We start from the raw sequence: 12,962 nt of genomic DNA on the forward strand, positions 1-12,962 counted from the left end.
ACCATATCATGGGCTACAAAACATACTTCAACTACAAAAGAATTGAAATCATGTAGACTGTGTTCACCAAACAAATGGAATCAAACTAGAAATCAGTAACAGAAAGATAAGAGCAGACAACAAGGGCACCTACCAGGCACTGGTAGGGGACCACGGACACCTAAGGGGACAGGAGGAACCCCCAGCGACTGGCTTGCAGGATCTTGGTTCCCAGGCCCGAGGTTGGGCCTAAGCTCCTTTGGTGGGAGCTCCAAGTCCAAACTGCTAGACTAACAGAGAACCTCAGACCCCAGGGAATATCAGTTGGAGTGAGGCCTCCCAGAGAATCTCATCTCAGCACCAAGACCCAGCTCTATCCAGCTGCCTGCAAACTCCAGTGCTGGAGGCCTCAGTCCAAACAACCAGTAAGACAGGAATACAACCCCACCCATGAAAAAAAAAAAAAAAATGTTACAGACGAAGGAGCAAGGTAAAAACCTACAAGACCAAATAAATGAAGATGAAATAGGCAACCTACCTGAAAAAGAATTCAGAGTAATGACAGTAAAGATGATCCAAAATCTGGGAAACAGAATGCAGAAAATACAAGAAACATTTAACAAGGATCCAGAAGAACTAAAGAGCAAACAAACAGTGATGAACAACACAATAACTGAAACTAAAAATACTCTAGAAGGAATCAATAGCAGAATAACTGAGGCAGAAGAACGGATAAGTGAGCTGGAAGGTAAAATGGTGGAAATAACTGCCAGGGAGAAGAATAAAGAAAAAAGAATGAAAAGAACTGAGGACAGTCTCAGAGACCTCTGGGACAACACTAAACGCACCAACATTGGAATTATAGGGGTCCCAGAAGTAGAAGAGAAAAAGAAAGGGTCTGAGAAAATATCTGAAGAGATTATAGGTGAAAACTTCCCTAACCTGGGAAAGGAAATATTCAATCAAGTCCAGGAAGCACAGAGTCCCATACAGGATAAACCCAAAGAGAAACAGGCCAAGATACACTAATCAAACTATCAAAAATTAAATACAAAGAAAAAGTATTAAAAGCAGCAAGGGAAAAGCAACAAATAACATACAAGGGAATCCCCATAAGGTTAACAGCTGATCTTTCAGCAGAAACTCTGCAAGCCAGGAGTGGCAGGACATATTTAAAGTGATGAAAGGGAAAACCCAACAACCAAGATTACTCTACCCAGCAAGGATCTCATTCAGATTCGATGGAGAAATTAAGACCTTAACAGACAAGCAAAAGCTAAGAGAATTCAGCACCACCAAACCAGCTTTACAACAAATGCTAAGGAACTTCTCTAGGCAGGAAACACAAGAGAAGGAAAAGACCTACAAAACCAAACCCAAAACAATTAAGAAAATGGTAATAGGAACATACATATCAATAATTACCTTAAACGCGTAAGGACTAATTGCTCCAACCAAAAGACATAGATTGGCTGAATGGATACAAAAACAAGACCGGTATATATGCTGTCTACAAGAGACCCACTTCAGACCTAGGGACACATACAGACTGAAAGTGAGGTGATGGAAAAAGATATTCCATGCAAATGGAAATCAAAAGAAAGCTGAAGTAACAATTCTCATATCAGACAAAATAGACTTTAAAGACTATTACAACAGACAAAGAGGGGCACTACATAATGATTAAGGGATCAATCCAAGAAAAAGATATAACAATGGTAAATTGATACAAACAGATGGAGAGATATACCATGTTCTTGGATTGGAAGAATCAATATTGTGAAAATGATTATACTACACAAAGCAATCTACAGATTCAATGCAATCCCTATCAAACTACCAATGGCATTTTTCGCAGAACTAGAACAAAAAATTTCACAATTTGTATGGAAACACAAAAGACCCCGAATAGCCAAAGCAATCTTGAGAATGAAAAACGGAGCTGGAGGAATCAGGCTCCCTGACTTCAGACTATACTACAAAGTACAGTAATCAAGACAGTATGGTACTGGCACCAACACAGAAATATAGATCAATGGAACAGGACAGAAAGCCTAGAGATAAACCCATGCACATATGGTCACCTTATCTTTGATAAAGGAGGCAAGAGTATACAATGGAGAAAAGGCGGCCTCTTCAATAAGTGGTGCTGGGAAAACTGGACAGTTACATGTAAAAGAATGAAATTAGAACACTTCGTAACACCATACACAAAAATAAACTCAAACTGGATTAAATACCTAAATGTAAGGCCAGACACTGTAAAACTCTTAGAGGAAAACATGGGCAGAATACACTATGACATAAATCACAGCAAGATCTTTTTGACCCACCTCCTAGAGTAATGGAAATAAAAACAAAAATAAACAAATGGGACTCAATGAAACTTAACAGCTTTTGCACAGCAAAGGAAACCATAAACAAGAAAAGACAGCCCTCAGAGTGGAAGAAAATATTTGCAAACAAAGCAACAAAGGATTAATCTCCAAAATATACAAGTAGCTCATGCAGCTCAATATCAAAAAAAAAAGCCCAATCCAAAAATGGGCAGAAGACCTAAATAGACATTTCTCCAAAGAAGATATACAGATTGCCAACAAACACATGAAAGGATGCTCAGCATCACTAATCATTAGAGAAATGCAAATCAAAACTACAGTGAGGTATCACCTCACATGGGTTAGAAAGCCATCATCAAAAAATCTACAAATAAATGCTGGAGAGGGTGTGGAGAAAAGGGAACCCTCATTTACTGTTGGTGGGAATGTAAATTGATACTGCCACTATGGAGAACAGTATGGAGGTTCCTTAAAAACTAAAAATAGAACTACCATATGACCCAGTAATCCCAATACTGGGTATATACCCTGAGAAAACCATAATTCAAAGAGTCATGTACCACAATGTTTACTGCAGCACTATTTACAATAGCCAGGACATGGAAGCAACCTAAGTGTCCATCGACAGATGAATGGATAAAGAAGATGTGGCACATACATACAATGGAATATTACTCAGCCATAAAAAGAAACAAAATTGAATTATTTGTAGTGAGGTGGATGGACTTAGAGTCTGTCATACAAAGTGAAGTCAGAAAGAAAAAAACAAATACCATATGCTGACACATATAAATGGAATCTAAAAAAAAAAAAAGGTTCTGATGAACCTAGGGGCAGGACAGGAATAGAGGCAGATGTAGAGAATGGACTTGAGGACACGGGGAGGGGGAAGGGTAAGCTGGGACGAGGTGAGAGAGTAGCATTAACATATATACACTACCAAATGTAAAATAGATAGCTAGTGGGAAGCAGCTGCATAGTACAGGTAGGTCAGCTCTGTGTGTTGTGATCACCTAGAGGGGTGGGATAGGGAGGGTGGGAGGGAGATGCAACAGGGAAGGGATATGGGGATATACATATGCATATAGCTGGTTCACTTTGTTATACAGCAGAAACTAACACAACATTGTAAAGCAATTATACTCCAATAAAGATGTTAAAAAAAAGAAAGATAAGTGCAAAATATCCAAACAACACATGGAAATTAAAGAAAATATTTCTAAGTATTCCATAGGTCAAAGTATCAAGGGAAATAAAAAATACATTGAACTGAATGAAAAGGAAAATACAACATGCCAAAATTTGTGGCACAAAGCTAAAGCAGTGCTGAGAAGGAAATTCGTAGCAATAAATGCACACTTGAGAAAATAGGGAAAGGCTCAAATCATTTTCCTAAGTTCCCATCCCCAAGAACTTAGAAAATGAAAACCAAAATAAACCAAAACTAAGCAGAAGGAAGGAAGTAATGATAAAAGCAGAAATCAATAAAACCAAAAGCAGAAAAATAGAGAAAATCAATAAAACAAAGAGCTGGTTCCTTGGAAAGATCTATTAAAACTGACACAGCTCTAGCAAGACTAATGAAGACAATAAAGAGAAGATACAAACTGCCAATATCTAAATGAAACAGGGGATATTACTACAGACTCTGAAGACATCAAAAAGATAAGGACTACTATGAACAACTTAGATAAAATGAACCAATTCTTCAAAAAACATAAAGCACCACTACTTGCTCATTATGAAATTAATAACTTAAATAACTTTATAACTATTAAGAATATTGAATCTATAATCTAAAAACTCCCCCCAAAAGAATCTCAGTCCTTGATGGTTTCACTGGAGAATTCTACAAAATGTTTAGAGAAAAATTAACACTAATTCTATACAATCTCTTTCAGAAAACAAAAGTGGAAGGAACACTTCCCAACATTTTAAGAAACCAATGTTGTTACCCTAATACCAAAACCAGACAAAGACAGTGCTGAGAGAGAGAGAGAGAGAGAGAGAGAGAGAAAGAGAGAGAGAGAAACTGCAGACCAATATTTCTCATGAATATAGACCAAAAAATCCTGAACGAAGTATTATTCAACAGAATTCAGTAACATGTAAAAAGAATTAAACCGTTAAACACCATAATCATGGGATTTATTCTGTGGATGCAAAGCCAACTCAATATTTGAAAATTAATCAATGTAACACATCTTATTAACAGGCTAAAGAAGAAAAATAACATTATCATGTCAATTCATACAGAAAAAAAAATTACCAAAATTCATCATTCATGATAAAACTCTCAGAAAAACAGAAACAGGAGAATTTCCTCAGCTTAAACAAAGAAACTACAGGTAACAATTTCCTTAACGATGAAAGACTGATTTTCCCCCAACACTGGGACAAGGAAAAGATGTTTACTCTCACCACTCTTATTCAACATAGTGCTGGAAGTTCCAGTCTGTACAATAAGAGAAGAAAAGAAAAGAAGAGTCATAAAGACCAGAAAGGAAGAAATAAAACTGTCCCTATTTGTAGATGACATGATGCACCATGTAAAAAATTTGAAGGATCTACAAAAACACTCCTAGCACTACTCAGTAAGTTCAACAAGATCACAGAACACACTCTCAATGTACAAAAATCAATTGTACTTCTATATACTAGCAATGACCACTTAAACATCAAAACTAAAACTACAGTATTTTTTCCAGTGGCTCAAACAAAGTGAAATATTTAAATATAAATCTAACAAAATACGTATAGGCTGTGTAGGTTGAAAACTACACAATGCTGATGAAAGAAATCAAAGATCTTTGTTTAAATGGAGAGACATACTATGTTCATGAATTGGAAGACTCACCACAGTAAAGATTTCAATTCTCCCTAAATTGATAGCCAGGTTTAACAGAATTCTTATTCAAAACTCAGCAATAAGGAATGACATTAGCAAGATGACGAACTAGGTAACTCCAGGCCCTCATTCCCCCATGGAAACATTTTAAAAAAGCAATTAGAGACTTGCTAAAATACCTTTATAGGAGCTCTGGAAAACAGTCAAAGGTCTATAGCAAACAAGTGAACATCCAACCAAGAAAAACCCACATTAAAAATGATAGGAAATTTCATGGCATTTTTCACTTATCCCTGCCCCATCCCCTTTTCCAAATGGTATAGTCAGGAGGAAGCAACAGCCCACAGCCAATACACGCCCTCCAATGTGAGTGAGCAGAGCAGCCCTTATCGGCAAGCTTCTAACCTGTATGGGGGCTGCCTGAGGGACTGCTCTGTTTCAATCAACTCCAGAGCTCAGGTAGGAAAAAGCAGAATAGCTCAGATCTCAGGCTGTAAAAAAACATGGGAAGCAGTAAGCACTGCTGGTGAAAGCTGCAGAGGGACTGCAGACTAAGAGATGCCTAGGCAAGAAATTATGAGTGGGTGGTAGGAATGTAAAAGGGTGCAGCCACTATGGCAAACAATACGGTGCTTCCTCAAAATATTAAAAATAGAATTACCACATGACCCAGCAATTCTACTTCTAGGTATATACCCAAAAGAACTAAAAGCAGAGACTCAAATAGATATTTGTATACCCTTGTTCACAGCAGCATTACTCACAAAAGTGAACAGGTAGAAACAATCCAATTGCCCATCAAAGGATAAATGGATAAGCAAAACATGGTATATAAAATAATGGAATATTATGCAGTCTTAAAAAGGAATGAAATCTGTTACATGGTACAGTATGAACAAAGCTTGAAAATAAATGCTGAGTGAAGCGAAAACCAGACACAAAAGGAAAAATATTGTATGATTCTCCTTATGTGAGGGATTAGAAGCACTCAAATTCACAGAAACAGAAAGAGGAGTGGTGCATGCCAGGGGATAAGGGGGAAGGGGAAATGAGTTATTTTCTAATAGGTATAGAGTTTCATTATGGGAAGATGGTTCTGGAAATTTATGATGGTGATGACTGTACAATGGGAAGGTACTGAATGCCACTGAACTGGACACTAAAAAATGGTGAAAATTATAAATTTTATGCTCTATGTATTTTACTACAACTAAAAGTAAAACCCAGCAAGATAAAAATAAAACCCAGAAAAGATTATTCTGAAATTTATCTGAAAAGGCAAAGGACCAGAAGAGATAAAATAATTTTGAAAAAGCAAAATGGAAGGAATCAGTCTACCCAAATTGGTATTAACATATACACACTACTACATATAAAATAGATGATCAACAAGGACCTACTGTATATCACAGGGAACTCTACTCAATACTCTGTAATAACCTATATGGGAAAAGAATCTGAAAAAGATGGATATATGTATATGTATAACTGAATCACTTTACTGTACATCTGAAACTAACACAACATTGTAAATTAACTATACTCCAATATAAAATAAAAATTAAATTAAAATTTATAAAAGATTCATATTATATAGGTATAGTAATCAAGAATGTGAGGTATTATTGGATAGACAGACACATACATCAATGGAATAGAACAAAGAACACAGAAACAGAACTACAAATATACCCAAATGATTTTTTATAAAGGTGCAAAAGCAATTCAATAGAGGAAAGATAACCTTTTCAATAAATGGCAGTGGAACAACTAGATATTCAGAGGCAAAAAACTTACACTTGACCTAAGGCTCACAATTGAGCCTAATTTTTGAATTATACAAAAATTAACTCAAAATGTATAACAGTCTTGGGCTTCCCTGGTGGCGCAGTGGTTGAAAGCCCGCCTGCCGATGCAGGACACACGGGTTTGTGCCCCGGTCTGGGAAGATCCCACATGTCACGAAGCGGCTAGGCCCGTGAGCCATGGCTGCTGAGGCTGCGCGTCCAGAGCCTGTGTTCCGCAATGGGAGGGGCCACAACAGTGAGAGGCCCGCGTACCAAAAAAATAAAAACAAATGTATAACAGTCTTAAGTGTAAAATGAAAAACTTAATAGAGGAGAAAATCTTTAAGATCTAGGTCTAGACTCTGTCTAATAAATACCAAAAAAAAAATCCATAAAAGGAAAAATTAATAATTGGGCCTCATTAAAATTAAAACCTTTTTCTGTCTTCAGACCTGTTAAGAGAATGAAAATGCAAGCTATAGAATGGAGGACATATTTACAAACCACATATTCCACAAAGAACTAGTATCTAGAATATATAAAGAACTTCTACTACTCAATACTAAAAAAATCCAATTAGAACATAAGTGAAAGACATAAAGAAATATTTCACCAAAGAAACAGAGATGGCAAATTAAGTACATGGAAAGATGTTCAACATCATTAGCCACTAGGGAAATGCAAATTAAAATCACAATGAGATATTACGACACACCTATCAAACAGAATGTCTAAAATAAAAAGTAGTGAAAATACCAAATGCTGGTGAGGATGTGAAGAAACTGGACTGCTCATATATTGATGGTGGAAATATAAAATGGTATAGAAAAATTTGGAAGTTTCTTCAAGAGCTAAACATGGAACTACTATGTGAATCTGCAGTTGCACTCCTGGACATTTATTCTAGAGAAATAACTACATTCACACAAATATCTATACACCAGTGTTTATACCTGTTTTATTCATAACAGCCAAAAAAGTAGAAGTAACCTAGATGTCTTTCAACAGGTGAATGGTTAAATAAACTGTGGTACATTCATACCATGAAATACTACACAGCCATAAAAAGGAATTAAGCTGGTATAGGATAACAGCCTGGGTGAATCTCCAGAGTTATGTTGAATGAAGAAAGCAATTCCCAAAAGTTACAACACTGTATGATTCCATTTATATAACATTGTTATAATAATAAAATTATAAAGATGGAGACTAGATTAGTGGTTGCCAGAGGATGGGAGGGAAGTGAGTGTGGTTAAAAAAGGGAAACCTGAGGGATTCTTGTGGTGAAGGAAATGTTCTCATGACTGTATCAACGTTAACACTCTAGTTATGACATCGCTTTACAAGATATTACCATTGAGAGAAACTGGGTAAAGAATAAACAATATCTTTCTGTATTATTTCTTACAACTACAATTTTGAAGCTACAATTTTCTCAAAAACGTTTATATAGACATATTTACATACAAACACACACATAATACTAAAATACACAACAACAAAGTGTAAGGTCTCTTGATTATCCAGAGTACTTGGAATTAATGTCAGACTTTACATAATTCTGTAACCCCCAACCTAACTAGAAAAGAGTTATAGTTTCAATCTAGAAAAGGAGGAAAAAATAAATGATTTTAAAGAAAATACCAAGCAAGACAAAAACAAGACAAAAAAGGGAGAAAATAATATAAATACAGTGGGACAAAAGTAAGATGGTAGAAATAAATCCAAATAATTACAAGTAATTATAAATCCAAGTAATCACACTGATGAAAATTAAATAAGTGTGCTAGTTAAAAGACAAAGATTGTCAGATTGGATTTAAAAATAATCAAAAGAAGTATACTTCAAAAGAAGAATATTTTACACACGATTTCGAAAAGTTAAAAGTAAAAGGATGAAAAAGATATGCCATGCAAACATTAACCAAAAGAGAGCTTGTGATGCTGGATTTAGTTATTTATTTAAAAACCTTTTTTTGAATTAACATTAAAAAAAAAAGCTTGTGAAGCTGTATTAATATCAGGCAAAACACATTACCGTATCTATAAAGTGGGTCACTTCTAAATAAATAAATGATTTAACTAACTGAGATATGACCAGTTTGCACCTGTATGCAACCTAAGCACATAGCCCCAAAATATACAAAGCAAAATTAATAGAATCAAAAAGATAAATACACAAGTCCACATAGTGGATTTTAACTTACTTCTTCAGAAATTCATTGAATAAGCAATAAGGATATAGAAAATTTGAATATGATTACCTGATTACATAGATATATATCTAGAAGTCTGTCCCCAACAACTATACATACCATATTCTTTTTAAGCACAGATAGAGTTTTTATAAAAATTAACTATATTCTGAACCACCAAGCAGGACTCAACAAATTTCAAAATACTGAAACCATACAAAGTACGCTTTATGACCACTTTTAGCTTTTTATTGAGCTAAAAATCAATTTAAAATGCTCATGAAACTATTACCACACAGGAATTCTCTATTAGGGATATACCCAAGAGAATTGAAAATGTATGATCACACAAAGACTTGTACAATATTGTTCACAGCAGCCTTATTCATATAGACAAAAAGTAGAAGAAACCCAAATGTCCATCAACTGATGAATAAACAAAATGTGGTATACATGTACAATGGAGTACTGATACATGCTACAACATAGATGAACTTTGAAAACATTAAGTAAAAGAGGCCAGACACAAAAAGTCACATATTATACAATTCCATTTATTAAGAATCTAGAATAAGCAAATCCAGTCATACAGAAGGTAGATTAGTGTTTCCCAAGGGCAGAGGGAATTAAAAATGGGGAGTGACTAAGGAGGCTCACACAGCATCTTAGATAGCCTCATCCACCAGAGGGCAGACAGCAGAAGCAATAAGAACTACATTCCTGCAGTCTGTGGAACAAAAACCACATTCACAGGAAGACAGACAAAATGAATAGGCAGAGGACTATGTACTAGATGAAGGAACAAGATAAAACCCCAGAAAAAAAACTAAATGGAGATAGGCAACCTTCCAGAAAAAGAATTCAGAATAATGATAGTGAAGATGATCCAGGACCTCAGGAAAAAAATGGAGGCAAAGATTGAGAAGATGCAAAATGTGTTTAACAAAGACCTAGAAGAGTTAAAGAACAAAAAAACAGAGATAAACAATACAATAACTGAAATGAAAAATACACTAGAAGGAATCATTAGCAGAATAACTGAAGCAGAAGAACGGATAAGTGACCTGGAAGATAGAATGGTGGAAATGACTGCCGTGGAACAGAATAAAGAAAAAAGAATGAAAAGAAATGAAGACAGCCTGAGACCTCTGGGACAACATTAAACACACCAACATTCACATTATAGAGGTCCCAGAAGGAGAAGAGAGAGAGAAAGGACACGAGAATATATTTGAAGAGATTATAGTCGAAAACTTCCCTAACATGGGAAAGGAAATAGCCACCCAAGTCCAGGAAGCACAGAGAGTCCCAGGCAGGATAAACCCAAGATGAAACACACCAAGACACATAGTAATCAAATTGACAAAAATTAAAGACAAAGAAAAATTATTAAAAGCAACAAGGGAAAAACAACAAATAACATACAAGGGAATCCCCATAAGGTTAAACAGCTGATTTCTCAGCAGAAACTCTACAAGCTAGAAGGGAGTGGCACGAAATATTTAAAGTGATGAAAGGTAAGAACCTAAAATCAAGATTACTCTACTCGGCAAGGATCTCATTCAGATTTGATGGAGAAATCAAAAGCTTTACAGACAAGCAAAAGCTAAGAGAATTCAGCACCACCAAACCAGCTCTACAACAAATGCTAAAGGAACTTCTCTAAGTGGGAAACACAAGAGAAGACAAGGACCTACAAAAACAAACACAAAACAATTAAGAAAATGGTCATAGGAACATACATATCGATAATTACTTAAACGTGAATGGATTAAATGCTCCAACCAAAAGACACAGGCTTGCTGAATGGATACAAAAACAAGACCCATATATATGCTGTCTACAAGAGAACCACTTCAGACCTAGGGACACATACTGACTGAAAGTGAGAGGATGGAAAAAGATATTCCATGCAAATGGGAATCGAAAGAAAGCTGGAGTAGCAATACTCATATCACATAAAATAGACGTTAAAATAAAGAATGTTACAAGGGACAGGAAGGACATTACATAATGATCAAGGGATCAATCCAAGAAGAAGATATAACAATTATAAATATATAGGCACCCAACATAGGAGCACCTCAATACATAAGGCAACTGCTAACAGCTCTAAAAGAGGAAATCAACAGTAACACAATAATAGTGGGGGACTTTAACACCTCATTTACACAAATGCACAGATCATCCAGATAGAAAATTAATAAGGACACAAAAATTTTAAATGATACAATAGAACAGATAGATTTAATTGATGTTTATAGGACATTCCAACTGAAAACAGCAGATTACACTTTCTTCTCAAGTGCACATGGAACATTCTCTAGAATAGATCACATCTTGGGTGACAAATCAAGCCATGGTAATTTAAGAAAATTGAAATCATATCAAGCATCTTTTCTGACCACAATGCTATGAGATTAGAAATCAATTACAGGTGGAAAAAACATAAAAAACACAAACACATGGAGGCTAAACAATACATTACTAAATAACCAAGAGATCACTTAAGAAATCAAAGAGGAAATCAAAAAATACCTAGAGAAAATGACAACGAAAACACAACAATCCAAAAACCATGGAATGCAGCAAAAGCAGTTCTAAGAGGGAAGTTTATAGCTATACAAGCCTACCTCAAGAAACAAGAAAAATCTCAAGTAAACAATCTAACCTTATACCTAAAGGAACTAGGAAAGAAGAACAAACAAAACCCAAAGTTACAAGAAGGAAAGAAATCAAAAAGATCAGAGGAGAAATAAATGAAATAGAAACAAATGGTACAGATGAACTGGTTTGCAAGGCAGAAACAGAGACACAAATGTAGAGAACAAACGTATGGACAGCAAGTGGGGAAAGCGGCGGGGGGAGGGGGCTGGTGGCAGTGGGATGAATTGGGAGATTGAGATTGACACATATACACTAATATGTATAAAATAACTAATAAGAACCTGTTGTATAAAAAATTAAAATAATATAAAATTCAAAAAAAAAACAATAGCAAAGATCAATAAAACTAAAAGCTGGTTCTTTGAGAAGATAAACGAAATTGATATACCTTTAGTCAGAGTCATCAAGAAAAAGAGGTAGAGGACTCAAATCAGTAAAATTAGAAATGAAAAAGGAGAAGTTACAATGGACACCACAGAAATATAAAGCATCATAAGAGACTACTACAAGCAACTCTATGTCAATAAAATGGATAACCTGGAAGAAATGGACAAATTCTTAGAAAGATATAACCTTCCAAGACTGAACCAGGAATAAATAGAAAATATGAGCAGACCAATTACAAGTAATGACATTGAAACTGTGATTAAATATCTCCCAACAAACAAAAGTCCAGGACTAGATGGCTTCACAGATGGACTCTATCAAACATTTAGAGAAGAACTAACACCCATCCTTCTCACACTCTTCCAAAAAATTGTAGAGGAAGGAACACCCCCAAACTCATTCTATGAGGCCACCATCACCCTGATACCAAAACCAGACAAAGATACTACAAAAAAAGAAAATTACAGACCAATATCACTCATGAATATAGATGCAAAAATCCTCAACAAAATACTAGCAAACAGAATCCAACAACATATTAAAAGGATCATACACCATGAACAAGTGGGATTTATCCCACGGATGCAAGGATTCTTCAATATACTTAACTCAATCTATGTGATACACCACATTAACAAACTGAAGAATAAAAACCACATGATCATCTCAATAGATGCAGAAAAAAGCTTTTGACAAAATTCAATACACATTTATGATAAAAACTCTCCAGAAAGTGGGCATAGAGGGAAACTACCTCAACA

This window comes from Leucopleurus acutus (assembly GCF_964270905.1).
Source record: "Leucopleurus acutus genome assembly, chromosome: 8".
Classification (NCBI taxonomy): domain Eukaryota; kingdom Metazoa; phylum Chordata; class Mammalia; order Artiodactyla; family Delphinidae; genus Leucopleurus; species Leucopleurus acutus.